Below are 18,820 nucleotides of genomic sequence, written 5' to 3'. Positions count from 1 at the left end.
TGTCCCACCTTTTTGGGCCAAACCAATGTACACCTTCCATGTATTCATTTATGACTTTCTGTGTAATTCCTGTGTCCCTGAAATGTATAAAACCAAACCGTAACCCCACTACAGTGAGTCTCCTTGCTGAAGACTTCTTGGGTGTGCCTCTGGGCCATGGTCCTCAAACTTGGCTCAGAATAAACTTCCTTAAGTTATTTTACAGAGTTTCACTTTTCCATGGACATGTTTGTGCTGGGTTGCAAATGTATTTATGTACAATGTATTTATTTTTGTGATTGAGACAAAAATATCTGAAAGCTCTACTGCTGTAGCAATAGCATTGCTGAGTTGTATGTCTTTAATGTTATGATCTGAGATGCGAGAAATGACCACACAAAGACTGAATTGAGCCAAATTAGGAGTCTTTATTAGCTCTCCAGCGACTTCTCCTGTGCTGCAGAGAGTATAGGCACAGAGAACAAAACTTTAATTAAGCCAGAGAGGGAAAAAGGGGGAAAAACAGTTTGTTTTTGGAGCAGCTCCTTCTCCCAACATGCACACCTTTCATTCCAGTAGTAACCACCAAGCAGTGGTAATGTTAAGCTTGTACATGCTGAATTTGCTGCTAGGGGTTTGCAGAGAGAAAAAGAGAGAGAGAATTAAAAAAAAAAGCAATTTGTATTTTTGTGACTTTTGCATCTGAATGTGTCTCAGTTCAGGCTGATATAACACAATGCCATAGACTAAGTGGGCTAAACAAACTAATTTCTCACAGTTCCAGAGGCTGGGAGGTGCCAGATAAAGGTGCTGGCAGATTCGGTGTCTGGTGTGGGCCCACTTCCTGGTTTGCAGACAGCTACCTGTGTGCTATATCTTCACGTGATGGGGAGAGAGAGCAAGCTCTGATCTCTTCTTACAAGGGAACTCATCCCATCATGGGGACTCCACCCTCATGAGCTCATCTGAACCTAATCAACTCCAAAAAGCCAGTATTATCCATTACAGCTTTATGAAACCTGGTCCATTGATTATAGCAGGCGTCTACTGCAACCAGTTGGATGAAATTATGAGGATGTTTGAGATTAAGCAGCTGAGATTGGTTAATAGAGGCAGGCCAATCCTTTTGCAAGACAACGCTCGACCACGTGTTATGCAAACAACACTGCTCAAACTACAGCATCTGGACTTAGAAACGCTCTGTCATTCACCGTATTCACCACACTGTGCGCCAACTACCTACCACTTCTTCCAGGCTTTGGACCACTTCTTGCAGGAGAAAATATTCAATTCTCAACAAGCTGTAGATAAAGCCTTTGGCGATTTCATCACCACTTGCTGTCCAGGCTTCTTCACTGCTGACATAAACAAGCTACTGTTAAGACGGCAACACTCTGTAGCTAGTTTAGGTGCATACTCTGATTAACAGTACTGCTTCTTGTTTGAGAGATAATAAACTACACTTGTTTCATAATTGGATATTTCATATTTAATGACCTAATATTGTATGTGGTTTTCAGTTTTATTTTTCTGATTTCTATTACATCTTTCCTACATTTTGGCCATTCAGGTTTTGCTACTGTGAATCATCTCTTTATATTCCTTACTTGTACATTACTGTGTACCGTATAACCCTCACAAAAACTCAATGAAGTTTTATTTGGAATAAGTATTCTCATTTTCTCTCTATGATTTTTCATAGTTTGAGTGATTAAAAAGAACATGTATTATGTTACACAAAAGAAAAATAAAATCACCTGTAAACTTTAAAAATTCCTGATACTCTGGTAATACCTCAGACCCATTAGATCAGAATGTCTAGGGAGGGTACACAATTATGGCATCCATAATAGTTAATGCTCCCGAGGTGATTCCAATGTACAGTGAAGATTGAGAAACACTGTTAAGGCATCTTCAAGCTCCAGCAGCCATGCTCACTCAGTAATGTCCGTATTTCTTTGGAGAACTTGTTAAGTTCCAGATTTCTGGACACCACTCCCAGACAGTCTGTGTTTTGGTCCAGACCAGGAGTCTACGTTCTTATCCATCGTCCCAGATAGTTTCATTGCAAATTATTAGGAGACCATATTTTGGGAAATGCTTTATTAGAGGCATGGAAGTTGGATGGAAGGAAGGAGGCATGGAAGCAGGAGGATTCTGGCCCTTTAAGAACCTATTAAGAGAGTGTTTATAAGCCTGGGGAGTAGCATAGCATAATGCTGCTTTCCGTCTGCCAAGCAGAGAAGGTAGGGGAGTAGGTCCTGGAATGGACCTCTCCTTTTAATTTACCTTAGCCCTTGTTCTCATGCTGCCTTGTCTCACTTTCTGTTTGTTTTGATTCACAAGGGACCAAGATTGGAGACCTCCTTTGGCTTAAGAGATCCTCCCAGGGGAAACAACGTAGAGCCTTAATTTTTTTTTTTTCCCTAGACTCATGCTTGGTGGAGCCTGTTCCTGAACACCAAGCCTTTCAAGGTGGTCCTCAGAATTGTTAGCATCCTTGTTCTTTTGGAACTGGTGCTATTCGTGGCAAAGGTAGGGTAGCCTGACACTGTTGTCCTGGCTGAGGACCCTAGCCGGGCCCTGATTCAGGAGCTGCTAGAAGAAGCTCCTGGCAAGCAGCAGACGAAGCCATAGCTCCAAGGACCTCAACTGAAATACATGCTAAAGTTGTACTAGAGTTCAGCTGACTTATTTGGGAACCCTAGGGAGAACTGCACCATTGGGGCCACCATGGTGAGGCTGGTGAGGCCCTCGGCCAATGCAGCAGAGCCTCTCAGAGGTGAGTTATCATGTCCTCATACTGCTCTGGAGGGGAGAGAAGTGGAGAAGAGTGTAGACAAAAGGGAAGCTGTGGGTTTACTGCCAGGCCTCGTAGTCTGGTGGGTGGGTGGTTCCCTCAGGCTTAGTTTTCAAAGGATATCAAGCTCGGGAGAAGCTGGTTCCAAGTCCACTTCCCTTTGGGGCTTCAACTTAAGCACAGATTACCTTGGTGCCTACTGTAGAACTTTCCCTGGACCCAGGACAACTGAGTGACGTGTCAGCCTCTTTCTTTTGAAAAAACGTCTTACTGCTTGTTATAGCTCTGAAAACTGTGATTGAGTAATGCCCAACTACATTGTTGTGGAGAGCTATTTATGTGGTGTTTTGCTCTTAACAGGAAAAGAATACAGGCTGCTGAGTTGGGGAACCTTACAAGGCCTCAGAAAGGACGGAAATTAGCTGATATCTGAAGGTCTGTTCACCTGGCTCTGTGAGCATCTAGTATTATATTTAATCTTTAATGACAGCTACTATCATTAGCTATCTTGAAGCAATTAGCCTAATTTTAAAAGATAAGAAAACTGGCCGGGCGCGGTGGCTCACGCCTGTAATCCTAGCTCTCTGGGAGGCCGAGGTGGGCGGATCGTTTGAGCTCAGGAGTTCGAGACCAGCCTGAGCAAGAGCGAGACCCCATCTCTACTAAAAATAGAAAGAATTATATGGACAGCTAAAAATATATATAGAAAAAATTAGCCGGGCATGGTGGTGCATGCCTGTAGTCCCAGCTACTCGGGAGGCTGAGACAGGAGGATCGCTTGAGCCCAGGAGTTTGAGGTTGCTGTGAGCTAGGCTGACGCCACGGCACTCACTCTAGCCCGGGCAACAGAGTGAGACTCTGTCTCAAAAAAAAAAAAAAAAAGATAAGAAAACTAACACATGGCGAGATTACATAAATTGCAAATGTCACATGGACCGGCAGAGATGGGATCTGAGCTCCTAAAGTCTGTCCATAACTTAAGTCTTTGAATGCAGTACCCCAATATCATTGTACACCAAGCAGTTTTTCTACTTGTGCCATGTTGCTACTTTAGGATTTTGGTACTAAATGTACTTTGGGATTTTCTTTGTCCTCATGATGCTTGATTTTTGCTTTGAACACCTGCATTAGACACAGTTTAGAACGGTGGGCTCCTGAAACATCGGGCTCTCTAGGGAATGAAGACAGCCATCAACTTGAAGGAACTCTTGGGAACCTAGTGAGATCAATCTCGGGCCTTCACTAGTCTCAGATCACAGCAGAAAGGATTTGTACTCCCCCTCCCAAGGAAAACGCCTAGTGTTCTCCTAGCTAACCCTTACCGTGACCTTAACTGTGTACTAGGCATTGCAGAAAATGCTTTACAGACATTATCTATCTTAATCCTCACCACCACCACATGAGGTAGATAGTAGGCACAGACTTATTTTACGGGTGAAGAAACAGGCTCAGAGTCACTTGCCCAATGTCACACAGCTAGTAATTGGTAGAGCCAGCTGTCAAAGCCAGGCTCTCGGGCCCAAGAGCCTGTGTGTTAATCACCATGCTGTGCTGATTCCCCAACAGATTTTAACTGCGCACTAGGCAGTGTGTTTGGGTTGGGTATATAGAGGAAGATAATTACTTTCTTGACGTCCAGGAGCTCTCCGTGCAGTGGAATGCATAGGTAAATAATCATAGGATGATGTAACAATATGACAAGTGCTTTGAAAAGGATAAGCAATAGGGCTCCCAGGACCTGAGAAGAAATGGCTCATAACTTTAAGCAAGAAAAAGAAACCAGGGAGACTGTTGCAAGGCCTCACAGAGGAGGTAGTATTTGAAATAAATCCTGCAGAAGGAGCCAGGTGACTCTGCATTGAGACAGAAGTGTCTTCTGATTTAGGAAAGAAAATAGCCTGGTGTGGCTAGAGATTGATTGAGTAAACATTTATTAATGGCAGCTGCCGAGTGTTAGGCACACAGATGTGATCGACATAGGCAAAAACCCTACTCTCATGGAGCATGCGTTCTCATGGTGGAGACAAATAAGCAAACTCAGTTAAACAATTGGGAATTGTGGCAAGTGCTATTGAAGAATGACATAGGTTGTCACGATAGAGAATGGCAATGCAATCTTCGTTTTCCGTGGGGCTGTCAGGGAAGGTATCTCTGAGGAAGAGCCATTGAGCTCAGGCCTGTAAGATAAGAAGCTAGGCATGGCCGGGCGCGGTGGCTCACGCCTGTAATCCTAGCACTCTGGGAGGCCGAGGTGGGCGGATCGTTTGAGCTCAGGAGTTCGAGACCAGCCTGAGCAAGAGCGAGACCCCACCTCTACTAAAAATAGAAAGAAATTATATGGATAGCTAAAAATATATATAGAAAAAATTAGCCGGGCATGGTGGCGCATGCCTGTAGTCCCAGCTACTCGGGAGGCTGAGACAGGAGGATCGCTTGAGCTCAGGAGTTTGAGGTTGCTGTGAGCTAGGCTGATGCCACGGCACTCACTCTAGCCTGGGCAACAGAGTGAGACTCTGTCTCAGAAAAAAAAAAAAAAGAAAAAAAAAAAAAGAAGCTAGGCATGAGAAGAGTGGGGAGAAGCCTGATTTAGGCAGAAGGAGCAACACGTGCAAAAGGATAGAGGGCAGAAACAAGCTTGTCCTGATTGAAGAATAGGAGCATCAGTGTGGCTGGAGCCCCCTCGTGAGCATTGTGGGGAGTGTTAGGCTATGAGGCTGATGATGTAGGGACTAGTAGGCCATGATAAGGGATCTGAATTTCATGTGTAAGTGCAAAAGAAAGCTGTACAAATCAAGTTTGTACAGACGATATGAGGCTAGAAAGGAGAATTGCTATAGTTAGGCAAGTATCCTGGTCTGACTGTGTAACATACTGGCATCTAGGGTCTCTGGAAAGGACCCAGAGACAGATGACAGATTCAGTCACACAGGATGTGTGCGTCGGCCCTTTCCCTGAAAAGTTCAGAGCAGAGCCTGCCTGGCTGTGATTCTTAGCAACCCCATCCTGCTTCAGGAAACATGTGATGTCAAGGTCTGGAAGGAAGGAGCAAGTCCTGCCCAGACAGCCTGGTAGAAGTGTGGGTGGAGTTCCTTTTCTGGCAGGGTGGGGCAGGCATATGGGTGGGTGCCTTGGAAAGATTACTGTAGATGGCAGTGTGGAGTACCTTGAGAAAGCAAATACAGGCCTGACTTGGGCTTGTGTGAATGATGTCTAGAACCCCAAGCCCCTGGAACTTGAACTTGTAGTAACCTGGAACCTCAAGATGTTAAACAGCTTCCATGTTGAAAGTGCCAGGAATACCAATGCATTCCAGGCTTGCGGATTCAGTGGAGAAGAACGGTTAGGTGAATGATGCAGAAGTTAACATGGAAATATTTAAGATGCTTGAGGATGAGAGAAGGGTTTTTCGTAAGAGGCTGGGTTTTTATAATCTTTGCTCTTGACACTTGCCAGGAAGTGGGCGCTGAAGTTCAGAGCACTGTGGGCCCAACCTTCCAACCCTTTGGCCACTGGGTGTCAGTGCTACAGTTTGGATTAAAGCTCTCAATCAGGAAGGGACCTGAAACTTCCAGTAGACTTCTCAGCAAAAAAATATTTATGTGGTATTTAGGGGAATAGTGGTAAAATGAGTAGGGTAAACAGAGAACCATTTCCAGCAAGAAATGATGATAAGAGAAATTGAGGGCTAATAGGGAAATGACCAAAGGAGGAAAAGACACTCAAGAGGCAACCCTTGAAGTTGGTGGGAGGCAGAAATGCAGACATGGCAAAATAGCTGACCTGCTAGGAGTGGATCAACAAATTATTTTGTAGTGCCTGTGATCCTAGATTTGAAATGATGGCAGGTCACAGCACCCAATATTGGATTGTGGCCCCAAAGCTGCATCTGTATAGTGATGTGACATGAGGACTTTTATTAATCCACGTATGTCTCAACAATTCTAATTGGTTACCTTTAATAGTCAACTAATGATATGATTGGTCTTCTCCCATATGCACAATATACACACAAAATAGTTCTATATTTGAGATTTTTTTCCCTCAGCCTAGTGTTGTAAGTGATCTAAAAGAGACAGTTTCACTTTAGAAAAACAGACTTTGTTCAAATCTTAACCCTACCATAACAATGACTGAGTTTGTTTGTTTGTTTGTTTTTTGACGTAGCTTCTGGGAGCCTCAGTTTTACGTTCGGGAAGAGCCAGGAAGCAGAGACGTAAGGCTGTTTGGCCATCAGATTCTCCCAAAGAGGAGAGGAAATTCCTACAAAATTCATCTAGGTTCCTGAACAGAACATTAGATTCTGAACATTTTTGTGAGTGTTTTATGAGATAGAGCTTTCAGAATTCCATAGCGTTTTGGCTAAAGTTTAATATAAACACATGAAAGCTCTCCATAAGCCCTGAAGTGTGATTGTGTATTTAAGTTATGGCACTGGGCTGTCTTGCAAATAAATAATTTTTTTGTTGGTTTTGAAGCGAATCTTGACTGTTCTTGGGATTGGGGGACAGCGGGTGGAAGGAATTTTTTTCTTTTAACTATGGCCAGGAATTCAACCCTAATCCCTGAGGGGCAGAGCTGGATCCTCAGAAGTTCTTCTCCTTTAAGGCACATTGCTAGCCATCGGCCCTCACCAAGGTGCCACTTCGAGGAAGCCCGGTACCCTTTTCCCTGCCTAACAGTTCTTGCCCAGTCTTCTGGCCATTCTCAGTGGGATGGGACTAATTTAGGTTGAGTTCATGTGTCTGCCAAATGTAAATCCCGATCTCTTTCTTACCTGTCCATTGTAATTTAACTCATTTTACCAATCTCTTCTCAACAGTCGGTTTCAGCTAGACTGAATATTTTGCAAACCTATAAATACACAAATTGTACTATTTTTCTCCTGGGGAGCTGTTCCTTAACATCCTTTTTCCCCGTCTACTTTCTTCATCTTTAGGGTTCAGCTCAGACATTGCCATCTCCTCAGTACCCCCATGACACCCCAGACTCAGGCAGGTGTCCCTCCTCTGTGTTCACATAGCACTATTTGCTTTAATATGGCCTATCGTAATTATCTTTCTTGCAAAAAGATGCAGCCCCTCCTGAGGGGTTTCAGTTGTCTTACCCTTCTATATATTACAAGAGCCTGCCACCCAGGAGGTCCTTGATGAATACAAACACACAAAAGTGACATTTTTGTGATATATTTTTCCCAACATGGAATATTTCAATGTTCACATTGCATTAGTTTTTCATTGCCATAAATGTAATACAAGATATACATTGTACATAAAGTGAGATGATTCATTTTTGTGCCTCATTATTTCAAAATCATAATTTAAATTACAATAGAAAATGACAGCCATATTCTTGAGTAAGACAGTTGGTGAAATCATTACATATGCTGCAAGTTGACCTGGGAGATGAACTATGGGCTTCCAGTCTAGCCGTTTCCCCAGCCTACCTGGCTGGGGCACAAATACCTAGCAGGCCTGAAGATGGACCTTCATTATAGGATCAGATCAAGAATTTAGCATCTTGGTTCTTAGGAATTTTCAGAAAGGGTTCTTAGGGATTTTCTGAAAGTTCCGATCTCCTAGCCTTGAGTCCTGAGTGCGTCGGAAACAATCTATTTATGGAGGGCTCAGAATTAATTGGCCTTGTTATCCAGTAAGCCTTGAATTGTCAGAATACCCAAGAAAAAACACTGGCAGGATGGGGTTAGTTGTGGCTGATATTACAGATTCTCTTTTGTTTGGAAATATTGCTTCCGCTCAACACTTTTTCTCAAATCCAAAATAAGAGCTCTGTACCTGAAACCACCTTCTGAGAGGAAGAAGACATGGTTGCTAGTGGAGGGGGTATATGGATGAGGAGGGGGGTTGTATCTGCCCAGGTGGGTGGGGAGAAATTGCTATTTGGTCTGGAAAGGGAAAGTAAAAAGCAAAGTTCCTCTTGTCCCAACAATCCCAGTGAATAGGCCAGACTTCATTCAATGCATGGGTGCAAAAGGAGCAGGCATCTAAACTTGCTTCTGAGCCTGGAGCTCTTTCACATTTACCTTGGTGGTATATTACAACTAATTCTGGGCAAAGCTGGGACGCAGACAAGATTTATCTTCAGTTCCCAAAATATTTGGGTGTCTAATCTTGCAAAAGGAGTTCATGTCTTCAGTTAATTCTCCCAATAGCATATGAAGTGGTATTAGTCCCATTAAGAAAACTCTGCTTCATTGAAGCATACTTCATATACCATAAAAGCCACCATTTTAGGTGTAAATGCAGTGGTTTTTAGTATATTCACAGATCTGTGCAAACATCACCACAATCTAATTTCACCATAAATAGAAACCCCGTGCCCATTGGAAGTCAATTTCCATTCTAGCACCCCTTACCACTGGCCCCTGACAACCATTAGTCTGCTTTTTCTCTGGATTATCGATATTTATATAAATCAAATCATAAAATTTTTGGATTTGTTGTAGCCAAATGTGTTGTAGCATGGATCAGTACTTCATTTCTTCTTATTGCTAAATAATATTCTATGGTAGGATATACCATATTTTGCTTAAATATTCATCGGTTTGGGAATTCAAGCTGTTTCTGCATTTTGGCTCTTATGATTAGTGCTGCCATGAATGCTCATGTGGAAGTTTTGGTGTGGACATATGTTTTCAATCCTCTCGTGTATGTACTCAAAGCAGAAATGCTGGATCATATGGTAACTCTATATTAAACATTTTGGGGAACCAGCAAACTATTTTCCAAAGTGGCTATACCATTTTACAGTCTAGCGATGTATGAGGGTTCCAGTTTCTCTGCAGCCTCACCAACACTCATTGCTTCTTTTATATTCTAGCCATACTATTGGAGGTGAGGTGGAATCTCATTGTGGGTTTGATGTGTATTTCCCTAATGACTAATGAAGTTGAATGTCTTTTCATATGTTTATCGGCAACTGGTACATCTTCTTTGGATGAGCCAGCTAGTGAGCTAGAGAGTTGCTCTTCCTGTCAGTGGTTGATCCTTGCAGGAATGAGCCAACTGCAGAGATGTTCTTTGTGCCTGTGATAAGCTCTAGTCCCTCAGGTGGAGCACTTGAATGCCCCAGGCTTTGGGAGGAGCCCTGAAGCTCCCAGTGGGTTGCTTGATCTCCACCACAGCAGTGGTGGGTTGGGGATGGAGACTGGGCATGTTTAGGTTGGGTGAGCCCGGAAGGGCTCAGAGCTCATTTTCCCAGAGGCTAGGGGGGAGGTACTGGGAGGAGGGTGGAGGCATGCTCTCCAAACCAGGATGACTGCTCTTGAAGAATGGGCTGCAACTGGATGTTGGGAGGGAGCTCCTCCCTGCTTGCGTCACCCCTGCCCTCTGGTGTCTGGTTGCACATGGGTGTGCCTGAACGCACCACACTTGGTTGCTAGGGCACTGCAGGTTGACATCTTCCCCCCTGGGGGACCCTCCCTAGTCTGACAGTGCGGCTCTGAGCTTCAATAAGGCTCCAAGTTCATTTTCCCAGCGTCAGTGGAAAGCCACTGGGAGGAGGGTCGAGGCAGGCTTTCCAGAGCGGGAAGTCTGCTCGTGAGGGAAGGGCTGCAATTCCCCATCTGGCTGCCAGGGGTGAACTCTGCCCCTCTTATGTTGCCCTTTCCCTCCAGTGTCTGGTTGCAAACGGGTGGTGGCAAACATGCCACACTTTGTTGCTGTGGCACCGCAGGCTGGGATATTCCCTGCCGGAGGGCCCACCCTAGTCTGAAGGTGTGGCTTTCCTTTGGGGGAGATACGTGCTTTCCCAGATCTCCATGTCTCAGACCCCCACAGTATTCTCCCATTAGGTCCACCCACATGTCCTCCCTTGCCAAGTCCAACTCCCAAACCGCCCCCCTGTGTCCCTCAGGAACCCGCTTGAGTCCAAGAGGCACAGGATCAGGCCTACACGTCTGACCCACTAGCATTGCATCTCCCAAAAAACACCAGTGTGCAGGGAGCTCCCAGATCGGACACCCCAGGTCCACTGCATGTCCTCAAGGGGAAAGGTGCGGGCCCCACTCTCTGTGGAAACCTCAGACCGGAGGACCCACCCACTGGAGAGAGGGGGCCACTTGCCAATTCTTGGCTCAAACTGCTCTCCTGCTTGAAGTGGGTTGGGGAGGGGCAGGGAAAGACAACAATCTGAATGGAAGGAAGCTGGCTCTCTGGCCTCTCAGGTCACTCTCCCTGGAGGGGAACTCTGCACAGAACGTCCAAGCTCTGGGATTATGCACGTTCTCCCCCCAGTTCCTTGGTCACCGTGGTGCCTGGGCTCATGGGGGCAGAAATGCTTCCAAGTAACTTGGTAGTCTGCTGATCACCGAAGGAGTGCTGGAGGGAGAAAGGGATCCCCTCCTTACCCCTTCACTGGGCTCCAAGTTTCTCTGGGTTTGATCCTTGCCCATACCTTTTTTTTCTTTATCCTCTTCCTTCTCTGCTTTGCAGTTTTCCTCTGGGAGGTCCCCAGCAGGCTCTGGCAGTTCTCTCTCTGACCTACACCTGACTTGTGTCCCCTCTCTCCTCTCCATTATCCAAAATCCTTCCTTCTCTCTGAGACAGTCCAGCAAGTGATGTCTCTAGTCAGCCATCTTGCCCCCTTTTATCTTAAATTTTCTAAGCAAACAACACACATACATCCAGTTTGTCTTACATGGTATATATAATTTTAGCTTTGCAAACCAGACTCCCTAAATTCCTTGAGATATACAACCAATGTACAAAAATCAATTGGATTTCTATATGCTTGCAATTAACACATTTAAAATGAAGTTAGGTAAATAATTCCATTTACAATAGTATCAAAAAGGATAAAATATTTAAGAATATATTTCGCAGGGGAAGTGCATCATTTATAAACTGAAAATCACAACATGTTGTTAAAAAATATAAAGCAGATCTAAATAAATGGGAAAACACCCATGTTCACAGATCAGAAGACTTATTATTAAGGCCTGATGTAAGGATAAGTGGAATAAAATTGAGAGTACAGAAGTTAACCTTCGCATTCATAATCAATTGATTTTTGACAAGGGTGCCAAAGCAATTCAATGGGGAAAGAATGGCCTTTTCAACAAACAGTGTTGAGACAACTGGATATACATATACAAAAGAATTAAGGCAGACTGTACCTCATATCATATATAATAACGAATGGAAACTGGACCAAAGACCTAATTGTAATAGCTAAAACTATAAAACTCTTAGAAGAAAACATAGGGGCAAATCCTTGTAACTTTCGATTTGTCAATGGTTTCTTAGATATAATACTGAAAGCACAAGCAACAAAGGAAAAAATAAATGAACTGTATCAAAATTGTGAATTTTTGTTCTTTAAAGGACACTTATCAGGAAAGGGCACTGTTTGTTCTTTAAAGGACACTTATCACAAAATGGGAGAAGCTTACAAATCATATATTGGGTAATGGTCTGGCATCCAGAAGATATAAAGTACTTGTGACTCAATAATAAAAAAGTAAAAATGGACAAAAGGTCTGAATCAGCAGTTCTCCAAAGGAGGTACACAAATGGCAAATAGGCACAAGAGGATACTCAAAATTATTAGTCATTAAGGAAATACAAATCAAAACCATGGTGAGATACAACTTCACACTGAGTGAGATGACTGTAATAAAAAAGATGGATCATAACAGGCATTGGTTATGATGCAGAGAAATTTGAACCCTATGCTAGTGGGAATGTAAAATGGTATAGCCACTTTGGAAAACAGTCTGGCATTTCCTCAAACTGTTAAACCTAGAATTATCATATGGTCTACCAATCTGGTCCTAGGTATATACCCAAGAAAAATAAAAGCATATGTCCACACAAAAACTTGTCCTCTAATGTTCATAGCAGCATTATACATAATACCTAAAGGTAGAAGAAACAATTCAAATGTTAATCAATGAATGAATAAATAAAATGTGGTAAAAACACACAGTGAAATGTCTTTGGCTATAAAAAGGAAAAAAGTGCTGACACATGCTACAACATGGATGAACCTTGAAAACATTATCCTACATGAAAGGAGCCAGGCACAAAAGACTACATGTATGATACTATTCATGCAAAATGTCCAGAATACGTCAATCTATAGAGACAGAAAGTCACTGACCGTGGCTGGCAGGCCAGGGAAACGGAGATTGACTGCTAATGGGTGTGGCATTTCTTTGTGGGGTAATGAAAGTGTTCTAAAATTTGTTGCGCTGATGGTTGTAAAACTCTGTGAATCTACTAAAAACATTGGAATTGTACACTGCAGATGGATAATTTGTATGGTATGTGAATCGTATCTCAAATCCCAAGCTCTGATAACAAATTGAAAAGAATGAAACAAAAAGTCCCCTGGAGAAGAGTTCTGGAGGGCTGGGGGGGTAAACAGGTAAATGTAATTCCTAAAAGTCTAAATTCTGGAAACCAGGACTGTATCTGTTATACTGCTGCAGTGCACATGGTCAAAGAAGTTCTATATGTAGCCAATGTTAAAGGCAATCACAGTAAAAATGATGGAAAGTTATTGGAACCAAATCATTCTTGAATTTGCAACTATGTAGAAGAGAAGATGTTACAAAATCACAAGAGTCTCCAAGAACGTTGACATGTGAGAGGTCCATCAAACTGAATTGTGCAGGTGCCTTGAGACTCAGTCAGAAACTTGCTGATTCCAGAGATGCCCTGGGGTTCAGATACCTGGCCTGGTCAGAAGTAAGCCTGGAGAAGTTAAGCCTGTTCTAAATACCCCCAGAGATTCAAGCATTCTTGAAATCATCTCGGGGTTCAAGACCTAACTAGAGGATCACAGAATTACCTTGCTTTCCTTGACGTCCTTAGGACAACTGAAAAGGGCATCAGAACTGGGGTCAATTTTTGAGACTAAAAGTACTGAACTCTGTCTCTTATGCAAACACCAAGGGACATTTTTCAGTAATTTTTGTCACAATAAAATCCCAAATTTTGATTTTAATCCAAGTCTATGAGGTTCATCCAGAAACAAATGGCTGATGGGAATGTTGACTCTGACTCTATAGTGAGTAAATGTTGGATAGACTAAATCTTTACTTTATGAAGCTTTGGATTTGGTCTTGCATAAAACTGGCAATAAAATAAGAAACATGGTTTAAAACACACAAGTGTGTGTCAGGGAGATAGGCTAAAATCAAGTTCACATGAGTTAAAGATAAACCTGTAGCAATTTGATTTCTCTGCTGGTAGGAGTGGATTGGTTGGTCATGGAATCGGTATTATTTATTTGCTCTCAAAGAGCCTGATGGCATAAAGTACTTATGCTTTGCTTTGTGAGATAGATTAATTCCCACAAGTTCCCACATGGAAGATTGTTGAGCCTAAGAATACTGAGTTATAGAAATGCCCCCCATATTTCTGGAGACAAGATTTGATTTCAGAAGTCAAATAAGGCTTTGCCTTAAAGAAAAAATAAATGTGTTAGTTCAAAAGCTGCCCCATCTCAGGAGGGTGTCTCCTTGGTCAGTAATAGCTGCACTTCAAAGAGACAGCTGTAAACTGGGCCTATGGTTCTCACCTGTTTTGAAAGACAAGGCAGGCCTCTTTTAGAACCAAAAGGTTGCCGGAGGTGACAGGGGAAGACCCCCCCCGGAGATGAGAGCTGCTCAGATAGATATGCTAATGCCCAAGCCAGGCCCAGAGGGAACCATGTGGGTTAAAGTAATTAACACAAAGCACAGCTCATGTTGACTTCTGAGATCATCTCTGTCTCCAAGAACACAATCACGGGAGCCAAGATGTCTCTGTTTTTTGCTAAAGTAATAGCCTTATCATAAAACTTAGAAGTTTGCCCCAAGAAGATTTTATAACTCATTGTTCCCCTAGTTAGAGTTAGTTAAAGGATCTGTAGTAGCCTTTTAGGAGACTTTGACCCTAAAGCAAACTGCCTGTTAGTATGTAAATCCCGTTGCCCTTGGCAACGGGAGCCTGTATCTACCCCAGAAAATACCTGTGTGGAGTTTCAGTCGGGGATATATTTTATGCGGGAAGAAATATATCCATCCGGATACCCTCCTGATATCTATTTTCATAAACCTTTACTTTATAAACTATATCTTTGGCTCTGTGTATTATTATTATTATTTTATTTCTGTTTCCTACTATTTTTTCATCCTTTGCGATGACCCCTGCCTGAGAGACCTGATCGGAAGAAAAAACCTCATTGTGGGGAGCGTAGCTAACTCCCAGCAAACTGGCGTAGTTGGCAGGATACTCCAATAGGGTCTTGAAGGCAAAAGGCTTTGCTCGAGTGAAGAAGTTCCCGAATTGCATCGCAAGGGACCTGGAGAGAATTGGAAGTCACGCGCGTGTCTTACCTAAAGAGAGGTAAGTGAACATCTCCAGGGCAAAGTAAATTTTTATTCTGTCCAGATTAAAATAATGAGGAAGACTCTCTTTTCTGAGTATATGGAATTGTCGAGAGCTTATTAAAGAGTACTAGAGTATTTGCCAAAAAGAAAAATCTCGAGAAATTGTTACATTTAATTTCCAAGCACTGTGATTGGTTCCCACCTCCGGGTGAGTTCAAGCTACAGGAAAAGCAGTTGGTGCTGAAAACATTACAAAAAGCACTCCGTAAAAGAAGAAGAAAAGAAAAAAAAAAGCTTCCTCTAGGTATTTGAAAGCTCTGCTCTTTGATTTCTCAAGCTCTATGGCTATTTCATTCTAACTCAGAATTCTCTATTAGTGAGATGGAGGATTTCCATCCTTAAAAAAGCTAAAAAAACTTTCACTTTAAGCAAGAGCTCTCTGCGTGGCTCAAGTCAGCTGCTTTAAGCTTGAGAACCTTGAGAACCGCTGCTTTCTAACGTAAATGATTCCCAGAAGCATGATCCGCCCTTGAGAGAGGCTGTTAGAGAAACTTTTAAAGAGCCAACCAAAATCTGGAAAAAGATGATCAGGTTATTGCTCAAATTCAACAGTGCTGTATTAGAGCATAAGAAAAGATAGCTTCTCCTAAACAATCTGTGTTTTCTTGTGTAAGATGTTAAAGAAAATGTTAATGAAACTTATGTAGATTTTATTACTAGATTGCAAGATGTTGTGCAAAAAACGGTTAGTCCGCCTGACTTGAAAAATTTAATGTTACATATATTGGCTTTTAATAATACTAATTCAAAATGTTAGCGGCTTTTACATCTGCCGCTCAAAAAATTTTTAAAGAAAGTTTTCCCGAAAAGTTAAATCAGAGGTTTTTAAAATACAAATGTTAGCTGAGGCTAGCGGCGGGAAAAGCACTCCTGGAAAGCAAAAAACTGTCGTAAAATGTCTCAGTTATGGCCGTAAAGGACATTTGGGAAAAAAAAATTATAAACAACTTTCCGGAGCCTTTATCAATGACCAGAGCTCTCTTACATTAAAAGGAATTTCAGTGCATTTGAGTGTAGTTGATTCAAATTATTTTGGAGAAATTTCAGTTATGATAAGTTCCAAATTTGATTATCTTATTCAGGCTGGAGACCGTATTGCACAACTTCTATTGTTACCTTATATACAGATTGGAAAATCTCATGTTCTAAGGCAAGGAGGTTTTGGGAGTACTGGAACTAAAGTATATTGGCAAACTTTTATTAATGACCAGAGACCTCAATTAGAAATTAAGTTAAATGGCAAATCTTTTGTCAGATTTGTAGATACTGGAGCTGATGTTACAATTATTTCTAAAAGTTTTTGGCCAAAATCTTGGCCTTTACAACAAGTTCCTACTGTTCTTATCGGAATAGGAACGATGACTGACATATTGCAAAGTCAACAAATTTTAAATTGTTCAGGCCCTGATGAACAGACAGCCTCTCTAAAACCTTACGTGGCTAACATCGCTATTAATTTGTGGGGAAGAGAGTTGTTACAGCAATGGGGAGCATACATCAAAATACCTAATATATCTGCTCCTGCTAAACAGATTATGCTAAATATGAATTATAACCCTTGTTTTAGTTTGGGTAAAAGGAGCCAAGGGGCTAAGACTTTCAAGGCACCAAAGGCACATACTTTTCGGCATGGTTTAGGCTATCCAAATTTTGGATAGCGGCCACTGCTACTGAAAAGCACCATTATGCTCTGGCTTTAAATTGGATATCACAAAAGCCTATATGGACAGCGCAGTGGCTGCTAAACCAAGAAAAATTGGGTGCTCTTCAAATATTAGTAGAAGAACAATTACAAGCAGGACATATAGAGGAGTCCACCAGTCCGTGGAATTCTCCTGTATTTGTTATTAAAAGAAAATCTGGCAAATGGCAAATGTTAACTGATTTAAAAAAATCAATACAATTATACAATCAATAATCAAGCCAAACATATTGTTTCTCATTGTCCCACTTGTCAATTAATTAATCAGCCTAAATTTTCTGCGGGAGTTAATCCTCGAGGTCTCTCACCAAATGAATTATGGCAAATGGAGGTTACACATATTCCTGAATTTGGCAAGTTAGGTATTGTACATGTTACTGTAGATACTTATTCCGGTCTTATTATGACTACTCCATCCTCTGGAGAAACTGTTAGACATGTACTCTCACATTTACACTCCTGTTTTGTATACATGGGAGTCCCAGCCACCATCAAAACTGACAATGGCCCTGCTTACACTAGTCATTCTTTTGCAGCTTTTTGTATTAAATGGGACATCAAGCACATTACTGGCATTCCTTATAATCCTCAAGGACAAGGTATTATAGAACATACACATCAAACTTTAAAGAACATGTTATTAAAACAAAAAGGGGGAGGTAGACAGTCTCCCAAAGATAGAATACGTCAAGCCTTATTTACCTTAAATTTTTTGAATATTCATAAAGAAGATAAGAGCAATAGAGAAGCATTAGAATGGGAGTTGACAATCAGACTCTTTCCCTCACCAGCCTATCTGGTGGGGATGATGTAGAAAATATACGGAAAGAAGGATGAGCAAAGGTGTGGGGGAGAGTTTTTGCTTGTGTTTTGACAGCTGACGGACCACCAGTCTGGATTTCAAGCAGAAGAATCAAGCCCAAAGTGGAAGACACGTCAGGCACAGACCATGACGTGGGGACAGCTGAAGAGAACATACGAAGAAGCAGACAGGATATTGAACCGGACATCTGTACCTAAAACGTCTGTAAATCTTTTTCTTGCCATGATCTGCGTGAGGACACATCACTGTTGGGCACTCTAAAATTGCACCGACAGATGTACCCATTTGTAAGAAAGTAATAATTTCTGACCCTAAAACTTGGGTACAATGGGACAATTGTAGAGCTCACACGGGGCGCATTCTTGCTGGGTCCACATCTTATGGTGTTGTTCTAGACTGGAGTCCCTATGGACATCCTGCCTCCTCTCACAATTTTAAAAAGCTTCATTGGAATAAAACTGACCTGGCTCCTCCTGTGCTGTTGCTCTGCCAACCTCACCTGCTGCCTCATGGTCCAAAAGGACTGCTCACAATTGGCAATACTTTCGTAGTTTTGATAAAATGTATCTTAAGAGCAATTGTCATGATGACTCGCCAGCCAGGCGGGGCGAGGGGCGAGGGGCGAGGGGCGGGGGGCGGGGGGCGGCTTTTCTCATTGTGTTTGGGTGGGAGTGTCACATCGTGCAGACTCTGTGGTGGGACTAGCCACCTGTCAGCTTCCCTCACCCCTTCACCTAGCCACCTGCTGCTTAGGCTACTGAATGAGGAGGTTGCACCTGTAGGGACTTGTGGTGGGATGCCCGGGACAGAGAGTGGGGGTCTTGGCTCTGCAGCAGAAAAGCTGGCCTCACATAGCTCGTGCATGTGCACTGTGGGCCCTGGGACAGTTTCTGAGGGGCTGTATCACTTAGAAACATTTCTGGAGCTGACAATTACTGCACCCCAATTCCCATCAACCCTAAAGGATTCCCCGCTTTGTATAGGTGTGTATGGACAAGGTGGTGGGGATGATATTTAGGAGCTGGAAGGGCCAGACTGTGACAGGCCCTAAAGGTCCAGCTCTTTCTATTTCCTTCCTAATGCATTGAGAGAGTGGGCAAAGTTTGTACCCAGGAGGTA

The 18,820-nt window shown here is 42.6% G+C and overlaps 1 long non-coding RNA gene across 1 annotated transcript; it reads left to right on the top strand.

Annotated features, from left to right (window-relative positions):
- Nucleotides 1-2,712: 2,712 nt before the first annotated feature.
- Nucleotides 2,713-6,998, top strand: LOC138378381 (uncharacterized). The gene is made up of 3 exons (XR_011231944.1): nucleotides 2,713-2,761; nucleotides 3,140-3,214; nucleotides 6,944-6,998. It is a non-coding gene; the product is annotated as an uncharacterized lncRNA (long non-coding RNA).
- Nucleotides 6,999-18,820: the final 11,822 nt, after the last annotated feature.

Source organism: Eulemur rufifrons, chromosome 30, assembly GCF_041146395.1.
Source record: "Eulemur rufifrons isolate Redbay chromosome 30, OSU_ERuf_1, whole genome shotgun sequence".
NCBI classification, from domain to species: Eukaryota; Metazoa; Chordata; class Mammalia; order Primates; family Lemuridae; genus Eulemur; species Eulemur rufifrons.
Note: the sequence above shows the minus strand (reverse complement) of the source record. Positions and strands in the feature narration are given on the sequence as shown.